The sequence below is a fragment of the Cyprinus carpio genome, chromosome A17 (assembly GCF_018340385.1).
Source record: "Cyprinus carpio isolate SPL01 chromosome A17, ASM1834038v1, whole genome shotgun sequence".
Classification (NCBI taxonomy): domain Eukaryota; kingdom Metazoa; phylum Chordata; class Actinopteri; order Cypriniformes; family Cyprinidae; genus Cyprinus; species Cyprinus carpio.
In genome coordinates this window covers 19,431,471-19,443,780 of record NC_056588.1, presented here as the reverse complement: position 1 = coordinate 19,443,780, position 12,310 = coordinate 19,431,471, and the positions used below count along the sequence as shown (strand labels likewise).

At 40.1% G+C, this 12,310-nt stretch overlaps 1 non-coding gene and 1 pseudogene across 1 annotated transcript; both read right to left on the bottom strand.

The window, feature by feature from the left end:
- Positions 1–3,772: 3,772 nt before the first annotated feature.
- On the bottom strand, positions 3,773–3,947 carry LOC122148458 (annotated as a pseudogene).
- Positions 3,948–12,121: 8,174 nt separating this feature from the next.
- Positions 12,122–12,310, bottom strand: LOC122148460. The gene has a single exon (XR_006162389.1). It is a non-coding gene; the product is annotated as a U2 spliceosomal RNA (small nuclear RNA).

Below are 12,310 nucleotides of genomic sequence, written 5' to 3'. Positions count from 1 at the left end.
TTGTGAGAGACCTTCATACAGCTTGGTACTGGGTACACAATCACACAGACTTATTCCGTGGAGAGCTGACAGAGCCTGCTTTCCTGCAGATGAACAATGAAAGTCAACAAAATGCACTCAGAAAGGCCCTGGGGAGTGAATTCCCTGAAGCAAAGGATGACTTTATTTCTATATCAATATCACAAGAAAACTTTAAATCATACTGTGTTGATAAAGGCCTGAAGGTCAATGCCATGTTCCAATCAGCAATTATTGTAGTAGACGGGGGAGGAAGGGAATGAATTAATGAATTTATTTATTAGATTTTATTAATAACTTCGCACCCTACCATATGCCAGAATCACTTGCGTGCATATGACAAAGGTGTTTATATTCAGAGGCAGGTTTGAGTTCTGTGGAGGACTTCACATTGAAATGTAAGTATTGTGTTTTCATTTACTCAAATACCTAGCGAAAGTGTTGAAAGCCAGGTTTTGTTTTTGTTTTTTAACATAAAGCCCACAAACAATAAGACAACCACTATATAAGGCAATGGTCTTTCCCTTTGTTGTGTTTCTGTAGTGCTGTCATGCAAGAGATGTCTACAAATGTTTTAACTAAACTTAAGCACTTCAGTATTTTGTATGCATGTCCTGCTGAGTCATATTTTCTAATGTTAAGATTGAAAACCTGTCTTTTTTCATAAGTGTTATCATTTTCTTTAATACTATTCTGGAGAAAGTGAGCATGTGTTTTTGTTGTTAACAGGCATGGTTTATTTGTGAAGTGTCCTGAGACAGGTGAGGGAGCGAGTGGACAGGGAGGACAATAAACTCAAACAAATACATTCTTCATTAGCCAAGAGAAAACCGTGGGAAAAAATGAGTACATTACAGTTTTTCCAACATATTTTTTAAATGTCATATTGTCAATGAAACAACATAGTTTCTGTGGTTTATTTTGTGATGCAAGTTAAAAATGAAATGCATAAATTGTATACATTATTCATTTTTTGTGTGTAATTTATTCGTAAATACTTTCTATACTAAATACAAATATTCGAGTACTTTCTGTACATTTTGTATTTTTGTTTTGCATATTCACATGTGTAAATAAAAGAAAAGTGCTTATGTACATTGTTAATTTTTTTAATGTAGCTTATAATTTTTTTCACAAAACATTCTTTTATATGTTTATTTGTTTGTCCTGTAAACACTTTTTTACACATTAAAACAAATTGTTCTATACATAATAGAAAGTACTTTTTACAAGCATTTACAACATAGCTTAGGTTTAACATCAGAAAAACAGCATCAGTTTGAGCGCAGCCCTGCCTCCGTGTGTTCTGGGATCTTCAGGAGGTGAATCTCTTGGTGAATGGACAGCACCTCCTCAGAGACTCGGAGGACAATGTGGTGACAGTGGAACGAGGGACATGTCTAACACTCTGGAGACCATCTGTATGATGTACCGCTGGCAGACAGAAGAGAAACATCAGAGTCTGGATCGTGGCACACCATCACTGTTGGCGTTCACTTCCCAGAAGATCCAGCAGCACAGTCAGGGTCTCCCTGCTCAGAACAAAACCATTAAACACCTGTCCAACGCTGCCACATTCAGCTCTATCCTGCAGTACAGGGGTCTGCTCTGATTTAGAGAAAGAAGGAAAAGAGGAATTGTTTAGAGCTATGAGAACATAATTAGTAGAAGAAATATTGACATACTTTAGTAAACTACTTTTAGTAACTACCATTACCATATTGGGGAAAAAAACTACTACTCATATTTAAAACCTTTTAAACCCAGAAAATATAATTACAAACCTGGAGCAAACTGAAGGGTGAGTAAATGATTACAGGATTTTGATTTTTAGTATTATCTTGAATACTCTAATATACTTTAAGGTATTGAGAGTAAAAGTAAAGTGCAGTATTGTCCTGAAAAAAAGAATTTGTCAGGATGGTTTTTACATTTTATAATACTGCTGTATTCTGTGTATGTTGCAGTTTTACTTCTAAATATGTTCAAGGTCACAATAAACTACAAAAGTTGCTGGACATTAAGCTGTACTATGCTCTATTTTTTTAATACAGTTTTATTTTTATGGTTAACTGTCTAAAAAAATATGGGTTTCAAACCTGTCTACATATGGTCAAGACAATAAACTACAAAAAATTGCACCTTTGTAAGATATCAGTCAGCATTTGAACTGCATTTTGTAGTTTTTCATATGTATCATTACATTATTCAAGTAAGATCAAGCCAGTACCTGCATTTAAAGTTGTAATCCGACAAAGGACGCAGCAAACCAGTGTAGTTTACCTGGCCTCGGTCTTGGCTAAACCTGAGGTTCATCACCATCTCCTCCATTATGAGTAAATCATAAAAACAAAAACGAGCAGTTCTGGCTCCACCTGTCCTGGCAGGACTGTCCTCTCGTCAGCTCTCCTCTCACACCGTTGCTATGCGACAGAACGCTAATCAGAAACACCTGGTGACGGAATTAGGAAATCCTGTGAAGGCGGAGCATCTCACGCACTTCGGAGGACCCTTCGTGCATTTCGGAGGCCTGGTCTTCGAAGTCCGTGGCCTTCGAAGTGTGCACACTCAACTTTGGGACACAGCTATTGAAATACTTTAGTAAACTACTTTTAGTAACTACCAATACCATATTGGGGAAAAACTACTACTCATATTTAAAACTTTAGCTGAAGGGATAGTTCACCCAAAAATATAAATTACAAACCTGGAGCAACTGAAGGGTGAGTAAATGATTACACAATTTTTATTTTTGGCTGAACTATCCTTTAGACAAAAGTATTATCTTGCATACTCTAATATACTTAAGGTATTGAGAGTAAAAAGTGAAGGTATGTGCAGTATTGTCTTGAAAAAAAGAATTTGTCAGGATGGTTTTACATTAATAATACTGCTGCACTTCTGTGTATGTTTTCAGTTTTACTTCTAAATATGTTCAAGGTTATTAAATTTAAAGCTGCTGGACATTAAGCTGTACTATGCTCTATTTTTTTAAATACAGTTTTATTTTTATGGTTAACTGCCTAAAAAGGGTTGCAAACCTGTCTACATATGGTCAAAACAATAAACTACATAAAATTGCACCTTTGTAAGATATCAGTCAGCATTTCATGAACTGCTATGTGTGTATTTTGTAGTTTTTCGTATAGTAAGCTCAAGCCAGTACCTGCATTAAAAGTTGTAATCCGACAAAGATCGCAGCAAACCACTGTAACTTACCTGGCCTCGGTCTTGGCTAAGCCTGAGGTTCATCACCGTCTCCTCCATTATGAGTAAATCATAAAAACAAAAATGAGCAGTTCTGGCTCCACCTGTCCTGGCAGGACTGTCCTCTTGTCAGCGCTCTTCTCGCACCGTTGCTATGCGACAGAGCGCTAATCGGAAAAAAAAAAATCGGGTGGCGGAATTAGGAAATCCTGCGAAGGCGGAGCATCTCACGCACTTCGGAGGACCCTTCATGCACTTCGGAGGTCTGGTCTTCGAAGTCCGTGGCCTTCGAAGTGTGCACACTCAACTTTGGGACACAGCTACAGTGTCTCATCTGTTTTAGATGGCTCCCTTTAACCAAACACACCTGATTCGATGCATCAGCTCATTAGTGAAAGACTCCAAGACATCAGGTGGGTGCATCAGAGGAGAATTCTCAATAAAACAGCAACCATGGCACCTTCAAGGGCAGACTTCAGTGGGAGCCTGGACAAGGCCCTCACTCCTTGCTCTGTTATTTGTCACAATAAGCGGCAATCTCTGAAAAGGGAAGCACACCATTCCTGGAGATACTGCAATACTAGGCCGATGCGTGGAGTGGACAGATCAAGCCCCGGGTCCAGCTCCATGATCCAAAAATCAATTTAATATGTAGTCCCCGGATAGGGGACGTATCAGATTTTAAACTGATAACAGATTTTTTTTTCTTTCGGAAAAATTTTATTGTCACCATTTTAATTTTTTTCATTTGCATTTATACTTTCGCACACACATTTTTCTTTTCAATTACATGTTAAAACAACCGGGAGGATCTCATGAGCCACCATCCACGATCCCGGAACTGGACTCACCGGTTCCCGGTCCTGCACAGGAGAAATTAGAGACTTGTGATTAGTTAAAATGGTGACATCTTGCTGTTCTAAAAGATATTTCTTTAAAAACTTTTTGATAAAACTATACTCTATAGGTAGGTTAAAAGACACTGAGCTTTTCACATCCACGGGTAAAATCTTTAGAGTCCTTAAGGAAGACCCCATCCAAAATCATGTCATGGCTGCGATCTTGATATCTTCAGAAGGGGTCACGGCATAGTATTTTATGTGGAGGGCGGTGAAGCGGCTGTCTAAAAACAGGTGGGGGTCTGGGAGGCCTTTTCCACCATTTTTTGGTCACTTTTTGACCACCTCCCTCTTCAGTCTTTCCCACTTGGACCACCAAAGGAAATAAAATTCCGCCCTCTCTAGGTCCATCAGGAGCTTCCTGGGTGGGGAAAAACAGAACAAACAAGTGACATTAGAGGTAAAATAACAGATTTAAAAATTAAAACCTTGCCCTCAAACGTCATCTGTCTTTGTCTAACTTTCCCTAACATGTCAGTCCAGTTTCCCCGTCCATCTCCCTCTTTGTCAAATTTTACTCCTTAAACTTTAAAATAATTGTCTTTAAAATCCAAGTCAAGTCCACCTGTGTCGACGTCTCCCCACGGCCCAAAGAGCTGGACCTCGGACTTGTTCCTATTGAGCTTGGCGCCAGAGGCCCAACCGTCCCAGTCAGTCAAGTCCATTGCTCTTCGTATAGATAAGACGTCAGTAGCTAAAAGAGTTACATCGTCCATGTATAAAATACAAGTAGCTGTCAGTCCGCCCGTCCCGGGAATGTCTAGTCCTTTGATCCATTTGTCCCTTCTCAAGATCTGTGCCAGTGGCTCGATGCAAGCCACGTACAGCAGAGGAGATAAAGGACCCCCCTGATGAACACCACTGCAGATATTTACTGCCTTGGTCAAATGCCCATTTACTAGAATTTTGCTGACTAGTCCCTTGTACAGCAGTCCCACCCAGGCTATAAACCTCTCTGGAAACCTCATTTTTTGCAGTACCCGAAAGAGATACTGGTGCGAGACTCGATCAAATGCTTTTTCAAAATCTAAATTTAGGACTACTAGCCGAATATTTCTGTCTCTCGCGTAACAGATGGCATCTCTAATCAGCACTAGGCTGTCTGTTATTTTTTTTCTGTGCACAGCACAAGCTTGATCCAGGTAGATCACGTCCTCTAAAACAGTCAACATGCGTGTCGCTAAAATCTTACAAAAAAGTTTACCGTTGAAATTTAAAAGCGTGATTGGTCGCCAGTTCTTCAAGTCAGTCTTGTCTCCTTTTTTGTGTAATAATGAAACTATCCTTACTCTAAAGCTGTCAGGGAGTCTGTCAAGAGTCTCAAATTCTTTAAAAACTGTCAGCAATTTGTGTGCTAAAACGTCCCATAAAGTCAGATAAAATTCAAGGGAAAGTCAGTCCATGCCAGGGGACTTCCCCTTTTAAAAACCTTTTAAAGCTTTTTGAATTTCGAAAACTGTAAAATCATGGGATAAAAGCACATCTGGACTTTTAACCTTTTTATTTTAAAAGGTTAAAACTTCCTCTAAAACCCCATTGTGAACCTCTTTTGAACTATATAAGTTATTATAAAAGTTTTCAGTCTCATTTAAGATATCTTCTGTACTGCTTGCTTCCCTCCCACTAAATGTCTTTAAAGCAGAGATTGACCCACCCTGTGTTATATATAAATATTTTTTTTTTAAGTATCTAGTACATTTCTCCCCTTCTTCTATTTCTTTTTCCTTACATCTTAAAATTTACACCTCTACTCTGAACTTTGGATAAAAAACTGACATTTCTTTCCTTGAAAATCCAATCCACTGTTTAAAAGGTTAAAATATCTCTGCAGTCTTTTCTGCAGCCCCATCATGCGTCTTTTTTCCTTGGTCTTTTTCCTTTTTCCTATTTTTTTTTTTAAAAACCGTCCCATCCTTTGGTTAACCATTTCCCACCATTGTGCTCGTGAGTCATAAAAGTCCTGGAAGGTGTGCCATTGGCTGAACTGTTCCCTATAATCTCTAACCACTTATTCATCCTCTAATAGGGAGCAGTTCAGCTTCCACAGCCCTCCTCCTACAGTCACACCCATGGAAAGTGAAAGGGTGCAAGACAGCATCATGTGATCAGAAAAAAGAGGGGGGTCAATGCTGCATCGGTTGGCGGGCAGTCCCTTGTAAAAACAGTGAATTTGAGAGGCTCTGGCGCCATCACCACTGAACCAGGTGAAGCCCTCCTCTCTTTGATGCAGTTGTTTAAAACTAACCTAAAATCCTTGACTAAATTTTGCAATAAAACCAATGTTTTATCAACATTAAAATCATCTATTGCCCTCTTTCTATCTTTTTTGGTTAAAACACAATTAAAATCCCCTGCTACCACTAGGGGCACCCTACCTAACATGTGGGGCTGCAAATCCTTTAAAAGCTCATGTCTTGTCATTTTTTCTGTAAAACCATATACATTTAGAATATTTAGATCTTTACCTAAAAAAGTCAGATTCACTAAAATTGCACGTCCGCCCCTCACCACAGGGCTACCCTTCACCATGATGTTAGAATTGTTGATTAAAATAGCGACACCATCGTTTTTGTTGAAGTTGGAGCCACTCCATATTAAGGGCCCCACGGTCCACATCTCCTCCCACTTCCTGCAACAACTTAAAAAGGGCAGAGCACACTCTTGCAATAAAAAGATGTCTGACTTAAAAAAGTTTAAATATGATAAAACATTCTGTGCTCTCAGGGTGGACCTCACACTTCTCACATTAATTGTAGAGATAGTGAGGGCCATGAGCACTATCGTTAAAGTGCAAGCATTTAAAAGAGGGGAAAAAAAAAGATAAAAAGACTGCAGAGTTATATTAAAATCACATCACCTCATGTTGCATTTCCCTCTCCCTTTCCCTAGAAATGCTGGGATCAGGGGAGCAAGTGCTCATCGCCTCAGGGTCCACAGAGAAAAACTCTTGCGGTTCCTTCGGCGACGATGTTCTCAGCATAATGTGCAGAAAAGAGACTTCATTTGGAGATTCGCTGGGCCACATACAGTCTAGAGGTTCCAAAGAGGAACTATCTAGCCAATGTGACGCCCTCAGCTTTTTCTCCTTTATGGGAACTAGAGGAGATCTCGCAGACCTTTTTTGCACTTGACCATACAGACTTTATTAAAGAGTTTGCTGATTTTACATCCGAGTTAGTGCTGGCTGCAGATAAAGTTTTAATTGTTGGTGATTTTAATATCCATGTTGATAATATAAAAGATGCATTGGGATCAGCATTTATAGACATTCTGAACTCTATTGGGGTTAGACAACACGTCTCAGGACCTACCCATTGTCGAAATCATACTCTAGACTTAATACTGTCACATGGAATTGATGTTGATGGTGTTGAAATTATGCAGTCAAGCGATGATATCTCAGATCATTATTTAGTTTTGTGCAAACTTCATATAGCTAAAACTGTAAATTCCACTTCTTGTTACAAGTATGGTAGAACCATCACTTCTACCACAAAAGACTGCTTTGTAAGTAATCTTCCTGATGTATCCCAATTCCTTAGCATATCCAAAACCTCAGAACAACTTGATGATGTAACAGGAACTATGGACTCTCTCTTTTCTAGCATTTTAAATACAGTTGCTCCTTTACGCTTAAGGAAGGTTAAGGAAAACAGTCTGACACCGTGGTGTAATGAGCACACTCGCACCCTAAAGAGAGCAGCCCGGAAAATGGAGCGCAGCTTGGAGGAAAACAAAACTAGAAGTATTTCATATTGCCTGGAGGGAAAGTAACCTATCTTACAGAAAAGCATTAAAAACTGCTAAATCTGATTACTTTTCGTCTCTTTTAGAAGAAAAAAACATAACCCCAGGTATTTATTTAATACAGTGGCTAAATTAACAAAAAATAAAGCATCACCAAGTGTTGACATTTCCCAACAGCACAGCAGTAATGACGTTATGAACTACATTAATTCTAAAGTCGATACTATTAGAGATAAAATTGTAACCATGCAGCCGTCAGCTACAGTATCACATCAGACAGTGCACTATGGATCCCCTGAGGAACAGTTCCACTCATTCTCTACTATAGGAGAGGAAGAAATGTATAAACTTGTTAAACTCATCTAAACCAACAACATGTATGTTAGACCCTATTCCATCTAAGCTCTAAAAGAGGTGCTTCCAGAAGTCATAGATCCTCTTCTGACTATTATTAATTCCTCATTGTTATTAGGGTATGTCCCAAAATCCTTCAAACTGGCTGTTATTAAGCCTCTCATCAAAAAACCACAAATTGTACTCAAATCATAAATAAATTATAGTCTCAGAGAGAATCTCCCTTTTCTTTCAAAGATACTAGAAAAGGTAGTATCCTCACAATTATATTCCCTTCTTAGAGAAAAAATGGTATCTGTGAGGATTTCCAGTCAGGATTTAGACCGTATCATAGTACTGAGACTGCTCTCCTTAGAGTTACAAATGACCTGCTCTTATCATCTGATCGTGGTTGTATCTCTCTATTAGTGCTATTAGATCTTAGTGCTGCGTTTGACACTATTGACCACACTATTCTTTTGCATAGACTAGAACACTTTGTTGGCATTAATGGAAAGTGCATTAGCATGGTTTAAATCGTACTTATATGACCGCCATCAATTCGTAGCAGTGAATGAAGAGGTATCATATCGTTCACAAGTGCAGTATGGAGTACCACAAGGCTCAGTACTAGGGCCGTTACTCTTCACGCTTTACATGTTACCCTTGGGAGATATCATCAGGAAACACGGTGTTAGCTGTCACTGTTATGCTGATGATACTCAGCTCTATATTTCATCGCAGCCTGGCGAAACATACCAATTTGAAAAACTAACGGAATGCATAGTCGATATAAAAAAACTGGATGACGAGTAATTTCTTACTGCTAAATTCTGAAAAAACAGAGGTGTTAATTATAGGACCTAAAAGCTCTGCATGAAATGACCTAGAACGCTGTCTAAGCCTTGATGGCTGCTCTGTCAATTCTTCGTCATCAGTTAGGAACCTAGGTGTGCTATTTGATAGCAACCTTTCCTTAGAAAGCCACGTTTCTAGCATTTGTAAAAACTGCCTTTTTCCATCTCAAAAATATATCTAAATTACGGCCGATGCTCTCAATGTCAAATGCAGAAATGTTAATCCATGCGTTTATGACCTCAAGGTTAGACTATTGTAATGCTCTATTGGGTGGTTGTTCTGCACGCTCAGTAAACAACACTCCAGTTAGTCCAAAAATGCAGCAGCTAGAGTTCTTACTAGAACCAGGAAGTATGATCATATTAGCCCGGTCCTGTCAACACTGCACTGGCTCCCTATCAAACATCGTATAGATTTTAAAATGTTGCTTATTACTTATAAAGCCCTGAATGGTTTAGCACCTCAGTATTTGAACGAGCTCTTGTTTACATTATAGTCCTCCACGTCCGCTCCGTTCTCAAAACTCTGGCAATTTGATAATTACCTAGAATATCAAAGTCAACTGCGGGTGACAGATCCTTCTCCTATTTAGCGCCCAAACTCTGGAATAACCCTACCTAACATTGTTCGGGAGGCAGACACACTCTTGCAGTTTAAATCTAGATTAAAGACCCATCTCTTTAACCTGGCTTACACATAACATACTAATACACTTCTAATATCCAAATCCGTTAAAGGATTTTTAGGCTGCATTAATTAGGTAAACCGGAACCGGGAACACTTCCCATAACACCCGATGTACTTGCTATATCGTTAGAAGAATGGCATTTACGCTCATATTAGTCTGTTTCTCTCTTATTCCGAGGTCACCGTGGCCACCAGATCCAGTCTGGTATCCAAGTCAGATGGTCACTGCAGTCACCCGGATCCAGTATGTATCCAGCCCAGATGGTGGATTAGCACCTAGAAAGGACCTCTACAGCCTGAAAGACAGCGGAGACCAGGACTAGAGCCCCAGAGACAGATCCCCTGTAAAGACCTTGTCTCAGACGACCACCGGGACAAGACCACAGGAAACAGATGATTCTTCTGCACAACCTGACTTTGCTGCAGCCTGGAATTGAACTGCTAGTCTTTCGTCTGGTCAGAGGAGAACTGGCCTCCCAACTGAGCCTGGTTTCTCCCAAGGTTTTTTTTCTCATTCTGTCACTGATGGAGTTTTGGTTCCTTGCCGCTGTCGCCTCTGGCTTGCTTAGTTTGGGACACTTCATCTACAGCGATATCGTTGACTTAATTGCAAATTATTGCACAGATACCATTTAAACTGAACTGAGCTGCATGATGACATCACTGAATTCAATGATGAACCTGCCTTTAACTGTCATTTTGTATTATTGACACACTGTTTTCCTAATTAATGTTGTTCAGTTGCTTTGAATCAATCTCTTTAATTTAAAGCGCTATAAAAATTAAAGAAAAAATGACTTGACTTGACCATTGGGGAGGGAACAAAGAGTTTCACTCCCACTGTCCACCACACTAATCTCTGACACAGTTTCTAGGGAGGAAGCCGTCTCATCCTCTTCATCCTCCATTTTGTTTCCATCTTGTTGGGGAGTGGCTTCCTCCCTCTGTGCACACACCAAACTTGACTCCGCCCCTGTGGCCGCCCCACTTTCTCTTCCTTGTCCAATGCTTGAGACACTTTTTTCACTTTTTCACTTTAGAATGGCAGGATATTTGAATTTCCCGCCAAAACCTCAGGCTCCGCCTCCTCCCTTTCTTCCTCAGTTTGCTCCTTTAGTGGGGTGGACATTTTGTTACTTTACAATTTGTTGGCAAAGCTTTTTGGGCAATCTCTGTAGAGATGGTCGGTTTCACCACATAAATTACACCGTCTGCCATTGGTACATTCCTCAAAACTGTGACCACTTTCTTTACACTTGCCACACACGATTTCCTGGCATGCTTCTGCAAGATGCCCTATTCTCCCACACTTCCTGCACAATTTGGGCATTCCTTGATAATGAATGTAGCCGCAGTTCTCTCCCAACACAATCATTGAAGGTATCTGACTTAGGCCCTGGAATCTTCCCATTGTTTGATGGGAACTCTCCAAGCGCAATTCCAGATGCCATCTTCGTCTACTACCTTGACTGGTTGACTACGAACTGTGCAAAATCTCCGCAGCCATACAACAAAATCATCTCCACTCACTGTTTCATTAAACATTCTAACAATCACAGTTTTCAGTGAATTGTCAGAAAGCTTTTCAACAGAAAACATGGAGAAATGGGTCTTACAAGCATCAAACCTTTGCCAGAAATCTTGCAACAAGGAAGCAGATCAAAAACTTAGATCAAAGCCTTTGTTCAGGGGCAGAGTCATTAAGCAGTTCAATTCTGTAGGTTTAAAATTAAGGGTTCCCTGGATTAGCTTCCTGGAGAAGTCAAGATGTGACATCCCCAGGAACTTACCATTCACCTCTTTAAAACGAAAACGCATGCTGTGGTGCCTCCGCATGGGCAGCCAACATGGTGGAGGCACCAACAGCCTAAAAACCTTAAAACAACAATAAATACAACAATAAATAATCAAATAAATAATTAAAAGACCTCACCTTAAAACTTGTTGGAGCCTGAAACAGCAGATTTCAATGTACCTCTTAAAAGTTGTGTGACTCGAGATATAAAAGGATCTTGAGACAGGAAAACTCCAAGAGGCGATCGCAGTCTCAACTGTCCGACCAGACACGTGATCTTAGCCAAAAGGCGAGAAGAAGCGATCTCGAAGACTCAAAGATCTGAATTGGGTGTCTAAGACAAAGGAGACAAAGTGTCTCATCTGTTTTAGATGACTCCCTTCAACCAAACCACCACACCTGATTTGATGCATGAAAGTTAGTGAAAGACTCCAAGACCTCAGGTGGGTGCATCAGAGGAGAATTTTCAATAAAACAGCAACCAGGGCATCTGCAAGGGCAGACCTCAGTGGGAGCCAGGACAAGGCCCTCATTCCTTGCTCTGTTATTCGTCACAATAAGCGGCAATCCCTGAAAAGGGAAGCACACCATTCCTGAAGACATTGCAATACCAGGCCGATTCGTGGAGTGGACCGAGCAAGCCCCGGCTCCAGCTCCAGCTCCAGCTCCGTGATCCAAAAATCAATGTATATGTAGTCCCCCCGGATAGGGGAAGTATCAAATGTTAAACTGATAAGAACACGATATTTATTAACACCAAAACCAT